Source organism: Xenopus laevis, chromosome 8L (genome assembly GCF_017654675.1).
Source record: "Xenopus laevis strain J_2021 chromosome 8L, Xenopus_laevis_v10.1, whole genome shotgun sequence".
NCBI classification, from domain to species: domain Eukaryota; kingdom Metazoa; phylum Chordata; class Amphibia; order Anura; family Pipidae; genus Xenopus; species Xenopus laevis.
The window spans coordinates 132,545,089-132,567,226 of NC_054385.1; positions in this window are offsets into that span (position 1 = coordinate 132,545,089).

The window sequence follows — 22,138 nt, forward strand, 5'->3', positions numbered from 1 at the left end:
GCTCCAATGAAGCGACCGTCTCCTGGCTCCGCCTCTCCGACATTGCCATGGTGACGCACTTTGTATGTTTTTGAAAGAAAAAAACTTTGGATGTTGCAGTTTATATATATATTTTTTTCTTTTACATTGACGGGAATGGGCTGCACCCAGTGGGGGAAATACTATATCCCTACTCACCCCCCTGCCCCATCCAAACATCTCGCCCACACACCCTGCGTCTCGTCTGCCAATCAGTCTGTAACCAGTAGCAACGCCTTCAGCTGCACTTTATTGGGACGAGGGACAATTGCATTGCTAATAGAGGGGGTTAAACCAGCACCCCACCCTCTAATCCATCTGCCTAAACAACATTAACCCATAAAACGCCTTATTGTTCCCTAATGAGCATGACTGCCTATAAAAGCAAAGGTGAAACCAATAAAAGTGCTTTCCTATAGGCAGTCGGTACATTGGATTCCCAGGGAAGGGGGGGGGTACAGTGGCCTAGATACAATAACAACATTATTGCCAACAGGTTTCATTTGGCCTTGGTAGAGCAGTAGGGCAACTCCCTCCTATATTAAAGGGTAAGTAAAACATATTGCTTGGTAGGACGAGGCAGAGGTGGTCAGGTTTTGGGTTAGAATCTGCCCCAGCAAATGAAACCCTATAAATGAATTAACTACCCCCCTCCCAGTGGTACAGACCAGCCTGTGAGCAGCAGTAAACTGGTTAATGAGCGGCAGATGATGCGATTGTGACTCATTCTCACCAGCAGACTCAGCCCAAATTATAAGCGGCTCCTTGTGTGTTTATTTAACAATCAAGCTGTAGGGACCCGGAGTTCTGAAGCACATTTATACAGCAATATCTAAATGCTGGCCCCTAGCTAGGGGCCAAATGCCTGACAGCAGGGGCCCCACATGCCCGGGGATATCTGAGGGGGCTCACTCTGCACTTGTCACATTTCTCTCTATGTACATATGAACACATTAGATAGTAAGCTCTTGGGGCAATTTTCATTATTCACTGGTAAGGGGGTCATTCTCTGAACTAAATATTTGCACCCCCAACTGAAAACCATTCCTGTAGATTTTGTTGATTTTGGGGGATCCAATGAGTCTTATTGGAAAAGATTTCGGAAAAGCGCCCGATGCAATCAGGGGCAACTTGATCCATATGGGGAGAGGTTGGGCCCCTAGAACTGATCCCAGACTGTTCTGTTTAAATCCTGCATCAAAGCTACAACCCCCCGGCCTCAGTTTTCCATTCCGACAGCCAAACCACCAAATCCCTGCCAAACCCCCCTGCCAAAGCCCAAATCTGCTTCTTGCTCTTCCCAGACTTGAGTGCGGAGGGGGGAGTCAGGTCCTGGTAAAGGAGCTTGTGCCTGTCACTGACTATACTGCTGATGTAGTTGTTTCAGGGAACTGACTCCCGGCTGTGGTGGTTAAGGGAGTCACTAAGAGGCTTGTATATCATGTAAGGGAATGGAAGATTCACAGTGATGCCTCAATCAGCCAGAATAAGAAATATATATATATATTTTATATGCTGCATGGCAGAAGGAGTAGTGGGTTGGTGGAGTGGTGCCCCAGCAGATGAGGTGCAGCTGGTGGATATAAGGCTTGGGAACACTGGGAAGCACTAGCCGGCCGGACACTCTCACTGTGGGCCACACTATTCTCAGCTCTGTTTGTTTCCACTCATTTCCTTAGATACGGGGAAGGGAAACCCGGAGTATTTTAGGCTCGTGGCGAGTGACGTTGCTCAGGCTTCTCCTGATTTCTGCAAATAAACTGCTCACGTGTAACCGCGTCTGCTCACACACAGCAACTGCCCCCTAGCAACTGCCCCCTAGCAACTGCCTCTTCTACTTGCCCCTAGTTATCACCCGAAATAATGTTTCCCATGTTCTTGCAATACAGGGTTGTGGGCGTCTGTAGCCTAGAACATGTCAAATGTGAGGAGTTGGAACCAAACATTTATTCTGAAATTCTCCTGCTTGTTACATAATTATATAGTTATATAGTTACATAGTTATATAGTTATATAGTTATATAGATACATAGTTATATAGTTATATAGATACATAATTATATAGTTATATAGTTACATAGTTATATAGATACATAGTTATATAGTTATATAGATACATAGTTATATAGATACATAATTATATAGTTATATAGATACATAATTATATAGTTATATAGTTATATAGTTACATAATTATATAGTTATATAGATACATAGTTACATAGTTAAATTGGGTTGAAAAAAGACAAAGTCCATCAAGTTCAACCCCTCCAAATGAAAACCCAGCCCCATACACACACCCCTCCCTACTGTCACATAAATGATATATACCCATACCTATACTAACTATAGAGTTTAGTATCACAATAGCCTTTGTATTATGTCTGTCCAAGAAATCATCCAAGTCCCTCTTATAGTCATTAACTGAATCATCACCCGGCAGTGCATTCCCCAACCTCACTGTCCTCACTGTGATGAACCCCCTACTCTGTTCCTTTAAATGAAACTTCTTTTCCTCTAGTCTGAAGGGGAGGCCTCTGGTACGTGATTCTCTTTATGGGTAAAAAGGTCCCCTGCTATTTGTCTATAATGTCCTCTAATGTACTTGTAAAGTCTAATCATGTCCTCCTTGCTTTACGTTTAGTAAATATAAGGCATCTTCCTGTAAGCAGGTGCTGGGAGTTGTGCTTCAACATCAACTGTGGTCAACATTTATATAAAACCAAATTCTTACAATATTGCCCTATTCTCTCCTTCTTGCCTCACTCTCTTCATTTTAGCCTTTAATACATCTCCTCCTGTCTCTTAAAGTGGCCATAGACGTTACAGTGTTCAGGGAATGTTCAGGGAAGATCACTTGTTCCAATACACACATATACAGCTGAATGGTCAGATATCCATATACTGTACATACAATATAATTCTACCTGTATCTGATGATCCAGCACTAACAATGGCTGATGTTCTGGTGCCTTCAAAGGTGTCCTATCGACAAGCCGACTGATATCAAGGTCTTCTGTCAATATGAGTCAGCTCGTCTCCCACCATACGCACCGAATATTGCATGAAAATATGTTTTGTACGATATTATCAGTGTGTCTATGGCCACCTTTATACTACTAGACATTTTCTGCTGTCTTCATCTTGCCCTACTGTCTCCATCTTGTCCTACTGTTTCCTTGTCCTACCATCTCCATCTTGTCCTACTGTCTCCATCTTGTCCTACTGTCTCCATGTTGTCCTACTGTCTCCATCTTGTCCTACTGTCTCCATCTTGTCCTACTGACTCCATCTTGTCCTACTGTCTCCATCTTGTCCTACTGTCTCCATATTGTCCTACTGACTCCATCTTGTCTTATTGTCTCCATCTTGCCCTACTGTCTCCATATTGTCCTACTGACTCCATCTTGTCTTATTGTCTCCATCTTGTCCTACTGTCTCCATCTTGTCCTACTGTCTCCATCTTGTCCTACTGTCTTCATCTTGCCCTACTGTCTTCATCTTGCCCTACTGTCTCCATCTTCTCCTACTGACTCCATCTTGTCTTATTCTCTCCATCTTGCCCTACTGACTCCATCTTGTCTTATTGTCTCCATCTTGTCCTACTGTCTCCATCTTGTCCTACTGTCTTCATCTTGCCCTACTGTCTCCATCTTCTACTACTGACTCCATCTTGTCTTATTGTCTCCAGCTTGTCCTACTGTCTCCATCTTGTCCTACTGTCTCCATCTTGTCCTACTGTCTCCATCTTGTCCTACTGTCTTCATCTTGCCCTACTTTCTCCATCTTGTCCTACTGACTCCATCTTGTCTTATTGTCTCCATCTTGCCCAGTCCTGCACCAAGAAGAGTCCCCAGTAAAACTGAGTTGATGGATAAAGTGTTTGTAGTAGATTGTTCCCTTATTGGTTCAAGTAAAACATTAAGAGGCTTCAGGCATCCCGTGCCAACCTCTTTATCTCCCGGGCACTGCACCATGGGCGGTTTTTCAAGGACACACTTTATTCTGTATCACAGTATTATGTTGCCACGGTTACTCGCTAAGCAACCCAAAATAGTGTCCCAGGACTTCCCAGCCCAAACACAGTCAGACTTTCCCTGCACTGAGAGTGAATTAGCGTCACGTTTCCTCTCATTTTCGTGGGTTTCTCTGTCTTTCTGTCTCCGAGAGTCGCTCTGTGGCCGAGAGAGATTAATGGAGATTCTTGTCTTGTGACTCACCCAGAACCCCCGACCCAGATGCCTCTGCAGATGCCGAATCCTACACACAACCCAGCACCTCCATCATACAGAGAGTTTCTGTTTATATTGCACTGACTTATTATATATTGTTTCCTCATATTCTGCTACAACTTGTACTGGTCCTGTAATCACAGATCTGACTGTCACGCACCACTAATGTTATGTTTCTGCTTATGTGTCACTCAATAAGAATCTCAGCTGCCATAAAGCAGGACAGGACTGCTGCTTACAATGGGGATCAGATAGGATCTGTGCAGCCACTGGGACAGAATGTTCTGTTATACAGATAGCTAGAATCTCAGCTGCCATAAAGCAGGACAGGACTGCTGCTTACAATGGGGATCAGATAGGATCTGTGCAGCCACTGGGACAGAATGTTCTGTTATACAGATAGCTAGAATCTCAGCTGCCATAAAGCAGGACAGGACTGCTGCTTATAATGGGGATCAGACTGATACAATACGCACCCTACTGTGTGACGTTGGTATTGCAGCTATGCACTCAGTAAGGAGGCTGGGGCTGTTTATACAGAGGTGGAGACACCCCAGTGGGCCCTGTGACATTTGTTAGCAATACATTTCCTTGTCTTGAAGTTTTAGGGGACATAAGAGACGTTGGTGAGATTCATTATGGAGTCATTAGTATTTCTATATCAAGTCCCAGGTCAGACAGTAGTGGAGGAAGAGCAACTCCCTGCAGCCTGTGAGTAGTAGTAGAATGAGGATGGGTGCCAGTTGGCTGTACCTCCAGTTTGGCAGTTGACCTATCAGATAATGACCTGGCAGGGGGGAGGGGTGCCAGCAGCATACAGTAAGGATAATATTACATGGGTTGGTGATCAAAACAACACACGTGGCATTTGCCGATGTTCCCAAACTCCTTTTGATTGTAAGCTCTTGTGAGCAGGCCCCTCTGATCCAATCATTAGTATGAAGCCCGTGTTGGCTAAATAAAAGGAAAGTGCTGTGTAACTTGCTGGCACTATATATATATATATATATATATATATATATATATATATATATATATATATATATATAAGTGATGATGACGCACCTGTCAGTACTGTCCTGCAGAGTCGAGGTTCCCTCATTGATACAGGGGATCCCCCCTCCCCCCAGTCTGTGCATGAGGGGCCGTGTGACTCATTCACATCCAAGTGTGGTCCAACCGCAGACTCTATCGCTTTCCCTTGACTCACTCGTTTCTGTTTACTTCCCCTTTATTTTGTTTCGATTTTACTCCTGATATCCACATACACATTTAATTACTCCGTCACTCAGAGGAAAGCAGCACAGGCTTCGACCCTGTCATCTGCAATCAGGGACTGATCATAAGCACATAAGGGCAGCGTGTCCCGTTATACCACTAGAGTGTAAGCTCCTTAGGTCAGGGTTTCCCGTTTTATTACCGGGAATAATTGAGAGCGCAAAAGAATTAAGGGGTGGGTTACCTTTAAGTTAGCGTTCAGTATGTTATAGAATGGCCATTTCTAAGCAACTTTTCAATTGGACTTCACTATAAATGAGAGAGTGAGTGATTGAGTGAGTAAATGAGTGAGAGAGTAAATAAGACAGGGAGTGAATGAATAAGTGAATGAGTGAGTGCTTGGGGCAGTTAATGGGTTACCCATTCATGGAGAGATCAATGTTACAGAACTCGCCCTGTTTCATGTTTTGTGTCTGACACCCCAGCACCCTCTAGTGGAAAAGTCCCGGAAGTCACTGGAATCTACAGACTGTGAATTAAATCTTGGATAACAAGGGATCCTGCAGCTACACTGCCCTCTAGTGCCCGTGTATAGTAGGTAATTACAGGCAACAATACTGCCCTCTAGTGCCCGTGTATAGTAGGTAATTACAGGCAACAATACTGCCCTCTAGTGCCCGTGTATAGTAGGTAATTACAGGCAACAATACTGCCCTCTAGTGCCCGTGTATAGTAGGTAATTACAGCCAGCAATACTGCCCTCTAGTGCCCGTGTATAGTAGGTAATTACAGCCAACAATACTGCCCTCTAGTGCCCGTGTATAGTAGGTAATTACAGCCAACAATACTGCCCTCTAGTGCCCGTGTATAGTAGGTAATTACAGGCAACAATACTGCCCTCTAGTGCCCGTGTATAGTAGGTAATTACAGGCAACAATACTGCCCTCTAGTGCCCGTGTATAGTAGGTAATTACAGGCAACAATACTGCCCTCTAGTGCTCGTGTATAGTAGGTAATTACAGGCAACAATACTGCCCTCTAGTGCCCGTGTATAGTAGGTAATTACAGGCAACAATACTGCCCTCTAGTGCCCGTGTATAGTAGGTAATTACAGGCAACAATACTGCCCTCTAGTGCCCGTGTATAGTAGGTAAGTACAGCCAACAATACTGCCCTCTAGTGCCCGTGTATAGTAGGTAATTACAGCCAACAATACTGCCCTCTAGTGCCCGTGTATAGTAGGTAAGTACAGCCAATACTGCCCTCTAGTGCCCGTGTATAGTAGGTAATTACAGGCAACAATACTGCCCTCTAGTGCCCGTGTATAGTAGGTAATTACAGGCAACAATACTGCCCTCTAGTGCCCGTGTATAGTAGGTAATTACAGGCAACAATACTGCCCTCTAGTGCCCGTGTATAGTAGGTAATTACAGCAACAATACTGCCCTCTAGTGCCCGTGTATAGTAGGTAATTACAGCCAACAATACTGCCCTCTAGTGCCCGTGTATAGTAGGTAATTACAGCCAACAATACTGCCCTCTAGTGCCCGTGTATAGTAGGTAATTACAGCCAACAATACTGCCCTCTAGTGCCCGTGTATAGTAGGTAATTACAGCCAACAATACTGCCCTCTAGTGCCCGTGTATAGTAGGTAAGTTACAGGCCAATACTGTCCTCTAGTGCCCGTGTATAGTAGGTAATTACAGGCAACAATACTGCCCTCTAGTGCCCGTGTATAGTAGGTAATTACAGGCAACAATACTGCCCTCTAGTGCCCGTGTATAGTAGGTAATTACAGGCAACAATACTGCCCTCTAGTGCCCGTGTATAGTAGGTAATTACAGGCAACAATACTGCCCTCCTTACTGCCCTCTAGTGCCCGTGTATAGTAGGTAATTACAGGCAACAATACTGCCCTCTAGTGCCCGTGTATAGTAGGTAATTACAGGCAACAATACTGCCCTCTAGTGCCCGTGTATAGTAGGTAATTACAGGCAACAATACTGCCCTCTAGTGCCCGTGTATAGTAGGTAATTACAGGCAACAATACTGCCTCTAGTGCCCGTGTATAGTAGGTAATTACAGGCAACAATACTGCCCTCTAGTGCCCGTGTATAGTAGGTAATTACAGGCAACAATACTGCCCTCTAGTGCCCGTGTATAGTAGGTAATTACAGGCAACAATACTGCCCTCTAGTGCCCGTGTATAGTAGGTAATTACAGGCAACAATACTGCCCTCTAGTGCCCGTGTATAGTAGGTAATTACAGGCAACAATACTGCCCTCTAGTGCCCGTGTATAGTAGGTAATTACAGGCAACAATACTGCCCTCTAGTGCCCGTGTATAGTAGGTAATTACAGGCAACAATACTGCCCTCTAGTGCCCGTGTATAGTAGGTAATTACAGGCAACAATACTGCCCCTCTAGTGCCCGTGTATAGTAGGTAATTACAAGGCAACAATACTGCCCTCTAGTGCCCGTGTATAGTAGGTAATTACAGGCAACAATACTGCCCTCTAGTGCCCGTGTATAGGTATTAAGGAACAATACTCGCCCTCTAGTGCCCGTGTATAGGATATTAAGCAAATACTGCCCTCTAGTGCCCGTGTATAGTAGGTAATTACAGGCAACAATACTGTCCTCTAGTGCCCGTGTATAGTAGGTAATTACAGCCAACAATACTGCCCTCTAGTGCCCGTGTATAGTAGGCAAGTACAGCCAACAATACTGACCTCTAGTGGCACAGTAGGGTAGTGCCAGGTATATTCCCTGTATTTCCTTCATCTGCATTAACTCTATGATGCCAAGGAGTTAAGATGTGGACGGCTGATTAATTAGCAAGTTCTATAGCCCCTCTAGCTGCATGGAATGGCCCCTAGATGGCTCAGTAATGTACCCCTGGAAGCTCAGCAACAAGGTCTGACTGCATGAGAGGGTGAATACTTTTTGCCTTTCCCTGGTCCTGCCCCAGTTGCACCTCAATGAATCCCATTCAGGCAGCAAAGGCATGTCAGTATTTCCAGCAGTGCAGTAAGGCAAAGCCCTTAGAGAGTGAGTGGACATGGGAGTGGTGTTATGATGATAACTAATAGCAGATACTGCATGTTATAGTAAAGTTAGAGAATTGTGGAGCAGACATTTGCTTTGGCCTACTCAGTCCTGCTAAACAGCAGGAAGGGCTACTGACAGCGGAAAGGGCTACTGACAGCATGTATAGCTCCTCCCATGTTATTAAGGGCTGAGACTCCCCAAAGGGTCATACAGATAATATGCCTGAACACATGGGTACCTGGAATATTTACTCATGTACCCCACATGCCCTCGTCCTACTCACCTGTCTGACCAATATTCTTTATCTTGTTCTTTATCTTATACTTTACCTTATATATTATCTTATACCACTAGAGTGTAAGCTCCTTGGGACAAGGTCTCCGATTATAACTACTAGTGTAAGCTTTTGTGTTATATCAGTGGGTGATAACTGAAAGAGTAGTTCTAGCAATTTTTTGGGTGACAAAAATTAAATCCAAGTTCTAGACCTGGGATATGTACCTGGGGGGGGGCACATTTAGGGGGAAATTGGATTGACTTAGCCAGGGGTGGCCTCCTGTTTGACCATGGGAAAGAAGCAGCCCAGGAGGAGGGAACAGAGAGAATCACATCTCTGTTTATAGGTAAATATTAGACAGACCAGATTCAATTACCCAGATGGGAGTTTGTGTCTGACCATGGGAAAGAGAACAGCCCAGGATCAGGAAGTACAGAGAATCAGAGCTCTGTACCTGGGTAAGTACTGGGGGAGATTGGATTCACTTACCCAGGGGGAGGTTCCTGTCTGACTATGGGAAAGAGAACAGCCCAGGAGCAGGAAGTACAGAGAATCAGAGCTCTGTACCTGGGTAAGTACTGGGGGAGATTGGATTCATTACCCAGGGGGAGGTTCCTGTCTGACCATGGGAAAGAGAACAGCCCAGGAGCAGGAAGTACAGAGAATCAGAGCTCTGTACCTGGGTAAGTACTGGGGGAGATTGGATTCACTTACCCAGGGGGAGGTTCCTGTCTGACCATGGGAAAGAGAACAGCCCAGGAGCAGGAAGTACAGAGAATCAGAGCTCTGTACCTGGGTAAGTACTGGGGGAGATTGGATTCACTTACCCAGGGGGAGGTTCCTGTCTGACCATGGGAAAGAGAACAGCCCAGGAGCAGGAAGTAGGGAGAAACAAAATCTGCACTTAAGTTCTAGTGGGAAATCAGATTCATATGGCAGCTGGAAATTAAGGCACAAGCCATGGAAAATCATTTTGAACACAAATGAGAAAGTTTTTCTGTCCTGCATATTAATAATACCCCCCACATGTTCTACTCTCTTCTAATGAAAACCCAAGACTGTAAGCTCTTTAACCTAGGAAATCAGAGTTTCTTTACAGCATTGCAGCCTTCCTATTGGCACGTGAGACTGAGAGTCTTCCCAACGGGTATTTGATCCCTATGAGGAATCACATGTGCGGCCTGTCAATATTCTGCCAAAGCTCTGCTAACGCCGCCACCTACAGGCACAGGGGGAGAAGTGCGGCCTCCTGAGCATTTGGCGCATTGATCTTGTATTTAAATAAATCTCTGTCTCACCTCAGCCCCCCGCCCTCCTTCTTCGTAGATAGGGGGGGGTGAGCGCTAGGACCTCAGCGCTGGAGCTGCCGCACACAACACACTGATATATAAATACAGAGAAGCGGGGGGACCAATGTTACCCTCTCCCTCGTGGGTTAAGGGGTGTGTGAGGTTTGCAGCCCCCCTAATTTTTCTGCTCCGCCTCTTGGGGGTCAGCGCAAGGGGGTGTAATGTGATCTGCCTCAAGGTTGTCAGGGGGATTTTGGTTTCGCCTGACGAGGGGGCCCCTTTTGCAAGATTGGGGGGATTTTATTGCCATGGGATGCTGCACTTCTATTGAGGAGTTGGACCAGGCCCCCGTCTTTATTCTGCTCTGTTCTTTGTGAGAGGGGAGCCCCCCGCCCTCGCCCCTGTCCTGTCTCTAATCCCCTCTCTGGCCACAAAAAACAGGTGTGACCCCTCCCAGGCACAAGCGCAACCCTGCCCCCTCCTCTAACCAACGCCGTGTCCCACCCTAACAGCCCAATATACCCTGCACCTCCTCCCATATGTATAAATACAAATATACAGAGAAGGAATGTTCTGGGCACACAATAAGCTATACCCTCATACTGTACTGTCTAAGGGAATCAATATGGCACCTCCTCCCATATGTATAAATACAAATATACAGAGAAGGAATGTTCTGGGCACACAATAAGCTATACCCTCATACTGTACTGTCTAAGGGAATCAATATGGCACCTCCTCCTCCCATATGTATAAATACAAATATACAGAGAAGGAATGTTCTGGGCACACAATAAGCTATACCCTCATACTGTACTGTCTAAGGGAATCAATATGGCACCACCTCCCATATGTATAAATACAAATATACAGAGAAGGAATGTTCTGGGCACACAATAAGCTATACCCTCATACTGTACTGTCTAAGGGAATCAATATGGCACCTCCTCCTCCCATATGTATAAATACAAATATACAGAGAAGGAATGTTCTGGGCACACAATTAGCTATACCCTCATACTGTACTGTCTAAGGGAATCAATATGGCACCTCCTCCTCCCATATGTATAAATACAAATATACAGAGAAGGAATGTTCTGGGCACACAATAAGCTATACCCTCATACTGTACTGTCTAAGGGAATCAATATGGCACCTCCTCCTCCCATATGTATAAATACAAATATACAGAGAAGGAATGTTCTGGGCACGTAACAGTTGCTGCTTTAAAGGTATTTCATAGAATTACAAAAACAATGTGGTTGATGGAGAACAAAAGAACTACAAGTCCCATGATGCACTTGGGAAAAAGAGTGGATGCCAGTATGGGGGCTCGGGTGATTAATCATCACTGCCCCCCCTTTGTTTTCACCCACCGGGGAGTCAAGATCAAGTGTATTGATTATCAGTTTTTAAAGGGTTGGGCCCTGCTCCCTCCCCTGGGGCCCCGGGGGACAATGAGATCATGCCAGAGATGCAGTAATCCTCTATGATGTAAGCAGTGGCCAATCAGATCGCTCGTGTCTCTGTGGAATTTCAATTGGACGGTGACATTTCAGATGCCCCCTGGTGTCAGGGCATTTAGAACAAAAGTGACGGGAATGTGTTAACCCCTGCGCCGCCATCGTTGGGCGAAGTGGGCGGAGTTAAACACCCTATTGTTCTGGTTACTATATTTAAACCATTTTCTCTACAGACCTTTAACCTTTTGGTTGAAGATAGAAACAAATAGGGTCCTGGCACAGTATCAGAGGGGTCGCCGCCCCCCTCCCTATCAATAGGATTTTTAATTACAATGAAACCGCCAATGGTCATTAATTGGAGATGAATCTTCTATGGTTCCTCGGGATGGAGTCCGGCCCGCGACTGAACCCTGACCCACAATAGGTTAAGAATCCAGAGGCGGTGCGAGGGGAGCAAGATGGCGGGCGGCCAGTTTGGGCTGAGGGGGAAAGAGCCAAAGAAAGCGCCGGAGGGAAGGAAAGACAAGCGGCACATCTAATCCCCTTTGTTCTCCTCGCTGCAGAGAAAAAGCAGAGTGGGGGGCCCAGCGCTGGATTCCAGGAGGGGGGGAGAGGACCCCACAGGGCCACTGTAATGCAACATCTGAGCCACATGTTCCTGCAATAAAAGGTGGGCGTGGCGCCTTAACTGCATGGAAGCCTTGCAGCCTGCGGCAGATCTCCAGCACATCACTGGTTAATGACATTTCAGAGACACACCCCCCTGCCATTGAGACGTGGGATAGGGGGGGGAATAAAAAACCCCAAAACCTCCTCCCAATCCCCGAGACCCCCTCCCTCTCCCCAGTGATACAGGAGCTGAGCAGTGAGTGAGTGGGGGGCACCGAGCGAGTCTCAGTCATCTGCTCAATTACTGTCTAGACTCGTCGCTATCAGCCCCCCAGTCACTGGCAGAACAGCAACTCCCTGTACAGCTTGCTGGGAGTTGTAGCTGGGCGCTGCACGTGCACCCCCTGATTCATAGAAATACATAGAGGTGTATTGTTCATTCCAGCCAATTAGGAACCCACACACTAATTCATCTAAGTAAGGAGAATGCACTGGCAGCAGGTGTGTTACCCTAAAAAAAGAATGTTGTGTCCCAAGAGCTTACAGTCTAACTGGGAAAGGGCTTAATAATGCAGAAGGCACAGAGGCTTTTATTTGTTAACGAGATGTCCTATAGGTCTGACACTGGGACCTTCCATTAGTCATTCTCTTACTCTGCTTTTTGTCCAAGGAGCTTATAATCTAGTGCTATAATGTCAGACAGTACTCCAAGGATTTTACAGTCTAGTAGTTTGTGGGAAACCCTTGTCTCAAGAATCTTACAATCAACTATTAATAATAATGACAAACTCTGTCCCAAGGAGCTTACACTCTGGTGGTATAATGGGAGACCCTGCCCTAAGGAGTTTACACTCTAGTGGTATAATGGGAGACCCTGCCCCAAGGAGCTTACGCTCTAGTGGTATAATGGGAGACCCTGCCCCAAGAAGCTTACACTCTAGTGGTATAATGGGAGACCCTGCCTCAAGGAGCTTACACTCTAGTGGTATAATGGGAGACCCTGTCCCAAGGAGCTTACACTCTAGTGGTATAATGGGAGACCCTGCCCCAAGGAGCTTACACTCTAGTGGTATAATGGGAGACCCTGCCCCAAGGAGCTTACATCCTAATGGTATATTAGGAGACCCTGCCACAAGGAGCTTACATTCTAGTGGTATAATGGGAGACCCTGCTCCAAGGAGATTACACTCTTATGGTATAATGGGAGACCCTGCCCCAAGGAGCTTACACTCTAGTGGTATAATGGGAGACCCTGCCTCAAGAAGCTTACACTCTAGTGGTATAATTAGGAGACTCTGCCCAAAGGAGCTTACAATCTATGAGTATAAAGGAAGGCACTGTCCCAAGGAGCTTACCCTCTAGTGGTTTAGGGGCGACCCTGTTGTAAGAAGCAAATAGATAGCATTAGGGCAAACTTTGCACCATTACACTCAGTTCAGGGCTGATACTCTGCTTTCTGCCCAATATAAAATACTGTATGAAATATTGTATGTTTGTCTCCCTTTACCCATCATAGGGGCAGTTTTGTGGGCGAGGGGTGATGTTTACTGTACTCGGGCACCTGGGAGCTTCTCTCCATGGATTGGCTGAGGTTTGGGGTGGGGGGGTGTTGTTGTACATAGAGGTGTAACATGATCCTCAGTGAGACAGGTAGTGAGACCCAGGGGAGGATACACCTGCCGCTCTATTAAACCTGGCGCCAATGAGGATCCCGTCGGGATTGTGAGACAGAATCATACGCCAACTCTCCTCAGAGAAATGTACTATCACTAGTCTGTGCCAACCCTGAGACATGAGCTTTTCCCTGTAATTAGTAGTAGTGCAGAAACCAGCAACCATTTCATTTAACATTAATGGACTTGGAGGTACCTCCCTGTACTAAGCACAATTCAGCAGGACCAGTCCCTAAGTTTGCTCATAGTCTGTACAGAGAGATCCCATAAAACTATGGTAGCATAGGTATTCCCCTGTACTAAGCACAATTCAGCAGGAACAGCCCCTAAGTTTGCTCATAGTCTGTACAGAGAGATCCCATAAAACTATGGCACATAGGTATTCCTCTGTACTAAGCACAATTCAGCAGGAACAGTCCCCTAAGTTTGCTCATAGTCTGTACAGAGAGATCCCATAAAACTATGGCACATAGGTATTCCCAGTACTAAGCACAATTCAGCAGGAACAGTCCCTAAGTTTGCTCATAGTCTGTACAGAGAGATCCCATAAAACTATGGCAGCATAGGTATTCCCAGTACTAAGCACAATTCAGCAGGAACAGCCCCTAAGTTTGCTCATAGTCTGTACAGAGAGATCCCATAAAACTATGGCAGCATAGGTATTCCCTGTACTAAGCACAATTCAGCAGGAACAGCCTGAAGTGTGAATATAGTAAAGAACTTTCCCATGCTTCTGCTTCTAGACTGCTCTGTTCCCTCTGATCAGACAGGGGGGTGGAGCTTTATCCTATAAGAGAGGTGGTTACAATTAAACCCACCAAATAAGTTATTTTATCAGGAACATCAGATAAATGCCCTCTACTGACCCCAGAGAGACAGTGCAACTTAAGAGCAGTGCATAAAACCTAACTCTCTACTTGTTTAGGGAACTGAGAGTAGTGAGCTGAGTATTATTACTCAGGGGTTATTAATGTATCACCCTAATATAAAGGATAAGTCACAAAGGAGCCCTATGAACAGATAAAGGTACATAGGCCTTACACAGCTCATGGAATTCCAAGATGACTTCCTATATCCTTATATTTTACAACTGGGGGTACATTATTTATAATAATACACAAGTTTGAGTAAGTCACTAAGCGCTGTTTATAAGGATATCATTTATAGGATATTCATGGCTCTTGTGAATTATATAGTGAATAAAGTACCCCCTCTTGTAAAATATAAGGATATTATAAATTACAGAGGAGTTTCATGACCATATAAAAGTACGAGGCCGAAGGCCGAGTTATACAGGTCATGGAACTCCGAGGTAACTTCTAATATCCTCATATTTTACAACTGGGGGTACTTTATTTATTATAATACACAAGAGCCATGAATATCCTATAAATGATATCCTTATAAACAGCGCTTAGTTTACTCACCGTTTATAAGGATATAATTTACAAGATATTCATGGCTTTTGTGTATTATAGGATTATTATATATCACTGGACATTACTGGTGGTTGTCTCAGAATATCCCTCTCTACATTATACTAACAGTTAACTCAGAGGTGAACAACCCCTTTAAGCTACTGATAGAAGTAAAAGATGAACTTCAGGGGTTCTTATATGGCTCCGATTATCATTACAGAACTGTAACATTCCTCGAGTCATTACTATAGGAATACGGGGGATATTATGTAGTTCAAACCCTTATTACAGATCTGTGGGGGTTGTTACAGTCACTTAGTAACCCACTAGGGGGTTTGTAGTAACATATTTCAGACTTTGTGCTGTTCCTTGGAAACTTCCCCAAAAATCTTACTGGTACCATTGTAGTTATTGTAAGCAGCAGTCCTGTCCTGCTTAATGGCAGCTGAGATTCTAGCTATCTGTATAACAGAACATTCTGTCCCAGTGGCTGCACAGATCCTATCTGATCCCCATTGTAAGCAGCAGTCCTGTCCTGCTTTATGGCAGCTGAGATTCTAGCTATCTGTATAACAGAGCATTCTGTCCCAGTGGCTGCACAGATCCTATCTGATCCCCATTGTAAGCAGCAGTCCTGCCCTACTTTATGGCAGCTGAGATTCTAGCTATCTGTATAACAGAACATTCTGTCCCAGTGGCTGCACAGATCCTATCTGATCCCCATTGTAAGCAGCAGTCCTGTCCTGCTTTATGGCAGCTGAGATTCTAGCTATCTGTATAACAGAACATTCTGTCCCAGTGGCTGCACAGATCCTATCTGATCCCCATTGTAAGCAGCAGTCCTGCTCTGCTTTATGGCAGCTGAGATTCTAGCTATCTGTATAACAGAGCATTCTGTCCCAGTGGCTGCACAGATCCTATCTGATCCCCATTGTAAGCAGCAGTCCTGTCCTGCTTTATGGCAGCTGAGATTCTAGCTATCTGTATAACAGAGCATTCTGTCCCAGTGGCTGCACAGATCCTATCTGATCCCCATTGTAAGCAGCAGTCCTGTCCTGCTTTATGGCAGCTGAGATTCTAGCTATCTGTATAACAGAACATTCTGTCCCAGTGGCTGCACAGATCCTATCTGATCCCCATTGTAAGCAGCAGTCCTGTCCTGCTTAATGGCAGCTGAGATTCTAGCTATCTGTATAACAGAACATTCTGTCCCAGTGGCTGCACAGATCCTATCTGATCCCCATTGTAAGCAGCAGTCCTGTCCTGCTTTATGGCAGCTGAGATTCTAGCTATCTGTATAACAGAGCATTCTGTCCCAGTGGCTGCCCAGATCCTTTCTAATCCCATTGTAAGCAGCAGTCCTGTCCTGCTTTATGGCAGCTGAGATTCTAGCTATCTGTATTACAGAACATTCTGTCCCAGTGGCTGCACAGATCCTATCTGATCCCCATTGTAAGCAGCAGTCCTGTCCTGCTTTATGGCAGCTGAGATTCTAGCTATCTGTATAACAGAACATTCTGTCCCAGTGGCTGCACAGATCCTATCTGATCCCCATTGTAAGCAGCAGTCCTGTCCTGCTTTATGGCAGCTGAGATTCTAGCTATCTGTATAACAGAACATTCTGTCCCAGTGGCTGCACAGATCTTATCTGATCCCCATTGTAAGCAGCAGTCCTGTCCTGCTTTATGGCAGCTGAGATTCTAGCTATCTGTATAACAGAACATTCTGTCCCAGTGGCTGCACAGATCCTATCTGATCCCCATTGTAAGCAGCAGTCCTGTCCTGCTTTATGGCAGCTGAGATTCTAGCTATCTGTATAACAGAACATTCTGTCCCAGTGGCTGCACAGATCCTTTCTAATCCCATTGTAAGCAGCAGTCCTGTCCTGCTTTATGGCAGCTGAGATTCTAGCTATCTGTATTACAGAACATTCTGTCCCAGTGGCTGCACAGATCCTATCTGATCCCCATTGTAAGCAGTAATCCTGTCCTGCTTTATGGCAGCTGAGATTCTAGCTATCTGTATAACAGAACATTCTGTCCCAGTGGCTGCACAGATCCTATCTGATCCCCATTGTAAGCAGCAGTCCTGTCCTGCTTTATGGCAGCTGAGATTCTAGCTATCTGTATAACAGAACATTCTGTCCCAGTGGCTGCACAGATCCTATCTGATCCCCATTGTAAGCAGCAGTCCTGTCCTGCTTTATGGCAGCTGAGATTCTAGCTATCTGTATAACAGAGCATTCTGTCCCAGTGGCTGCACAGATCCTATCTGATCCCCATTGTAAGCAGCAGTCCTGCCCTACTTTATGGCAGCTGAGATTCTAGCTATCTGTATAACAGAACATTCTGTCCCAGTGGCTGCACAGATCTTATCTGATCCCCATTGTAAGCAGCAGTCCTGTCCTGCTTTATGGCAGCTGAGATTCTAGCTATCTGTATAACAGAACATTCTGTCCCAGTGGCTGCACAGATCCTATCTGATCCCCATTGTAAGCAGCAGTCCTGCTCTGCTTTATGGCAGCTGAGATTCTAGCTATCTGTATAACAGAGCATTCTGTCCCAGTGGCTGCACAGATCCTATCTGATCCCCATTGTAAGCAGCAGTCCTGTCCTGCTTTATGGCAGCTGAGATTCTAGCTATCTGTATAACAGAGCATTCTGTCCCAGTGGCTGCACAGATCCTATCTGATCCCCATTGTAAGCAGCAGTCCTGTCCTGCTTTATGGCAGCTGAGATTCTAGCTATCTGTATAACAGAACATTCTGTCCCAGTGGCTGCACAGATCCTATCTGATCCCCATTGTAAGCAGCAGTCCTGTCCTGCTTAATGGCAGCTGAGATTCTAGCTATCTGTATAACAGAACATTCTGTCCCAGTGGCTGCACAGATCCTATCTGATCCCCATTGTAAGCAGCAGTCCTGTCCTGCTTTATGGCAGCTGAGATTCTAGCTATCTGTATAACAGAGCATTCTGTCCCAGTGGCTGCCCAGATCCTTTCTAATCCCATTGTAAGCAGCAGTCCTGTCCTGCTTTATGGCAGCTGAGATTCTAGCTATCTGTATTACAGAACATTCTGTCCCAGTGGCTGCACAGATCCTATCTGATCCCCATTGTAAGCAGCAGTCCTGTCCTGCTTTATGGCAGCTGAGATTCTAGCTATCTGTATAACAGAACATTCTGTCCCAGTGGCTGCACAGATCCTATCTGATCCCCATTGTAAGCAGCAGTCCTGTCCTGCTTTATGGCAGCTGAGATTCTAGCTATCTGTATAACAGAACATTCTGTCCCAGTGGCTGCACAGATCTTATCTGATCCCCATTGTAAGCAGCAGTCCTGTCCTGCTTTATGGCAGCTGAGATTCTAGCTATCTGTATAACAGAACATTCTGTCCCAGTGGCTGCACAGATCCTATCTGATCCCATTGTAAGCAGCAGTCCTGTCCTGCTTTATGGCAGCTGAGATTCTAGCTATCTGTATAACAGAACATTCTGTCCCAGTGGCTGCACAGATCCTTTCTAATCCCATTGTAAGCAGCAGTCCTGTCCTGCTTTATGGCAGCTGAGATTCTAGCTATCTGTATTACAGAACATTCTGTCCCAGTGGCTGCACAGATCCTATCTGATCCCCATTGTAAGCAGTAATCCTGTCCTGCTTTATGGCAGCTGAGATTCTAGCTATCTGTATAACAGAACATTCTGTCCCAGTGGCTGCACAGATCCTATCTGATCCCCATTGTAAGCAGCAGTCCTGTCCTGCTTTATGGCAGCTGAGATTCTAGCTATCTGTATAACAGAACATTCTGTCCCAGTGGCTGCACAGATCAGATCTCATACAGATTGGAAGCAGGAGGGCCACACTTTGGATCTTGACCTCTGATACATTGCTATAGGTTCAGGCTACAGACAGCATTAGACTATATTATACTGTGTTTCTATGGAATTCTCAGGACAAGGGTTTGGCCATTCAGTGGATAACACAGGCCTTTCCTTCACTCCTGACCCTTAACATCCAACTGACCGGCCAACAAAGATCCTTCACCTCTTTCTAAACTCTCAGCCTCTGACTGACCCTTCCATTGTGTCACCCAGTGATCAGAAGTGACCAAATCAAACTGCCCAGGGCACCAAATTCCTTCTCTATAAGACACTTACCAGTCCCCATGTTAATCCTAATGTACAACCTGATAACTAGTAAATATCACCCCAGATATTAAATTAACCTTCCAGTCCTGACAACTGTTTTGTGTCAGTAAATTCATAGCCGGCCCCCGGGCACTAAATCTCCCAGCACTCTCTCTCTACTTATTTGCCCTAAAATTGTCCCCAGCCCCCACTCCCAGAACATGATGTTTGGTAATTGCTTCACCTTTGTACCATTTTACATTTTTGGTCACATTTGGTTATTTTGATCCTCAGTGTATGGAGAATCCCTGCCATAAAGCAAGCCTGACACTGGTGCATCATTATCTACCAGCACACGGGTACAGAGTAACATGAGTAGTAAGTACCCACTGAGGAATAATCACCCATTAACTGACATAGAACCTGTGCCAGACATTGTTAAATGAGTCCTCAGATTATACAATTCTGTATTTAGCTTCACCTGTTTTGGCCCTTGTTGGGACTGATAAACTAGGGCTCCAAAGCTTCATTCATAGTCTGTACAGAGAGATCCCATACAACTATAGCAGCATAGGTATTCCCTGTACTAAGCACAATTCAGCAGGAACAGTCCCTAAGTTTGCTCATAGTCTGTACAGAGAGATCCCATAAAACTATGGCAGCATAGGTATTCCCTGTACTAAGCACAATTCAGCAGGAACAGTCCCTAAGTTTGCTCATAGTCTGTACAGAGAGATCCCATAAAACTATGGCAGCATAGGTATTCCCTGTACTAAGCACAATTCAGCAGGAACAGTCCCTAAGTTTGCTCATAGTCTGTACAGAGAGATCCCATAAAACTATGGAAGCATAGGTATTCCCTGTACTAAGCACAATTCAGCAGGAACAGTCCCTAAGTTTGCTCATAGTCTGTACAGAGAGATCCCATAAAACTATGGCAGCATAGGTATTCCCTGTACTAAGCACAATTCAGCAGGAACAGCCCTAAGTTTGCTCATAGTCTATACAGAGAGATCCCATAAAACTATGGCAGCATAGGTATTCCCCTGTACTAAGCACAATTCAGCAGGAACAGTCCCCTAAGTTTGCTCATAGTCTATACAGAGAGATCCCATAAAACTATGGCAGCATAGGTATCCACTGTACTAAGCACAATTCAGCAGGAACAGTCCCCTAAGTTTGCTCATAGTCTATACAGAGAGATCCCATAAAACTATGGCAGCATAGGTATTCCCCTGTACTAAGCACAATTCAGCAGGAACAGTCCCTAAGTTTGATCATAGCCTGTGTGTTCCCCTAAGCACAATTCTATTGAAGAATATAGAAGTACAGCAGTGCTGTAAGGCGTTACCTGTATGAGTGTTGATAGTCAGAGTACAGGTGTATCTGCACACACAAGCAATGTCGAGGGATATCTTGTTAGCCTATAGAGGAAAGACAAAGAATGTTCTAGTTCATCTGAACACTCAAGTATTGAAAGTCTCGTCTACATTTCCTCCCATAATTCCTTGCAGTATTCTCCATCATTCTCTGTTTTTTTTTTTTAAACTTTGGCCCACGTGCAACAGACTCATTAAGAACCTTATGTCTGGAAGTGAATCCAATCTCTCACAATCTTTGCTTTCTGTGCCTGCGAAAGTACTGGGGGAGATTGGATGCACTTACCCTGTCTGACCATGGGAAAGAGAACAGCCCAGAAGCAGAAAGTACAGAAAATGAGAGGTCTGTACCTGTATGAGTAACAGATAGGGGTTGATTTGGACTCTCTTACACAGGGGAGGTTCCTCGTTAATAAAAATAGCTGCAGGTCGCATTGATAATTGGCTTTCCCTTTTATTCTTAATATGTCAGTTCAGATTAAAGGGAAGTTAAACAGGAAGGTTTTTTATGGGGTTTCTAATAAATAATATGCATGCAAGGTCATTTAACCTGCTGGGTGCCACCTCTCAGTTTGTTGCTGATTTAATTTTGATTCAGGAGTGGAAGTAGTATGGCCACAGCCCATTCCTATGAATATATACAGATACTATGAATATATACAGATACTATGACTATATACAGATACTATGAATATATACAAATACAACAACCTCTGTGCAGAATAACACACTGATATGTTCCATACAAAGTAGTGGCAAAGTTTAACCTTCATCATTTAATTAACCCCCGCCAGACCCATTCACGATTCTCCAGAACTTTTTTCACCCACGCACAACATCTCATTGGTCCACATATCAGAGAATTAGAAACTCTATACTAATAGTACCTTAAACTGAACCCACATTCATTAGGTCTGACCCTTTGCTCCAATCAGATCATAGTATAGTGATCACATGATCTATAGAATAAAGTTCCAGACTAACTGCCAGCTTAGCATGATCAGGGCACTCAGCACGTCCCCAGGCAGATAGTGGTCAGGCCAGCTGTCATACGGCTCCGTACAAGGACCAATAAACTGCCAACTCAGCATGGTGGGGCCAAATTACCAGCAAATATCTGTTTTCTCAATGGGCAACTTGGCATAAAAACTAAATGATGAAAATGTCCTGTTCTACTGAGTCACACACTGTAACCTACTGCTGTAATGAGACATATACCTTTTCCAATCACCCCAATACACCAGAACGTATATTAACCTCCCCATCCCAATCACTGAGCCCCAGTCTTATCCATCATCCCTCCCAAACAATTTATTCCAATTCCTTTGCCTTCCAGCCTCACCTCCGTGAGCTCCTTCTGAACAATTCTTTATTCCCCAATATAAC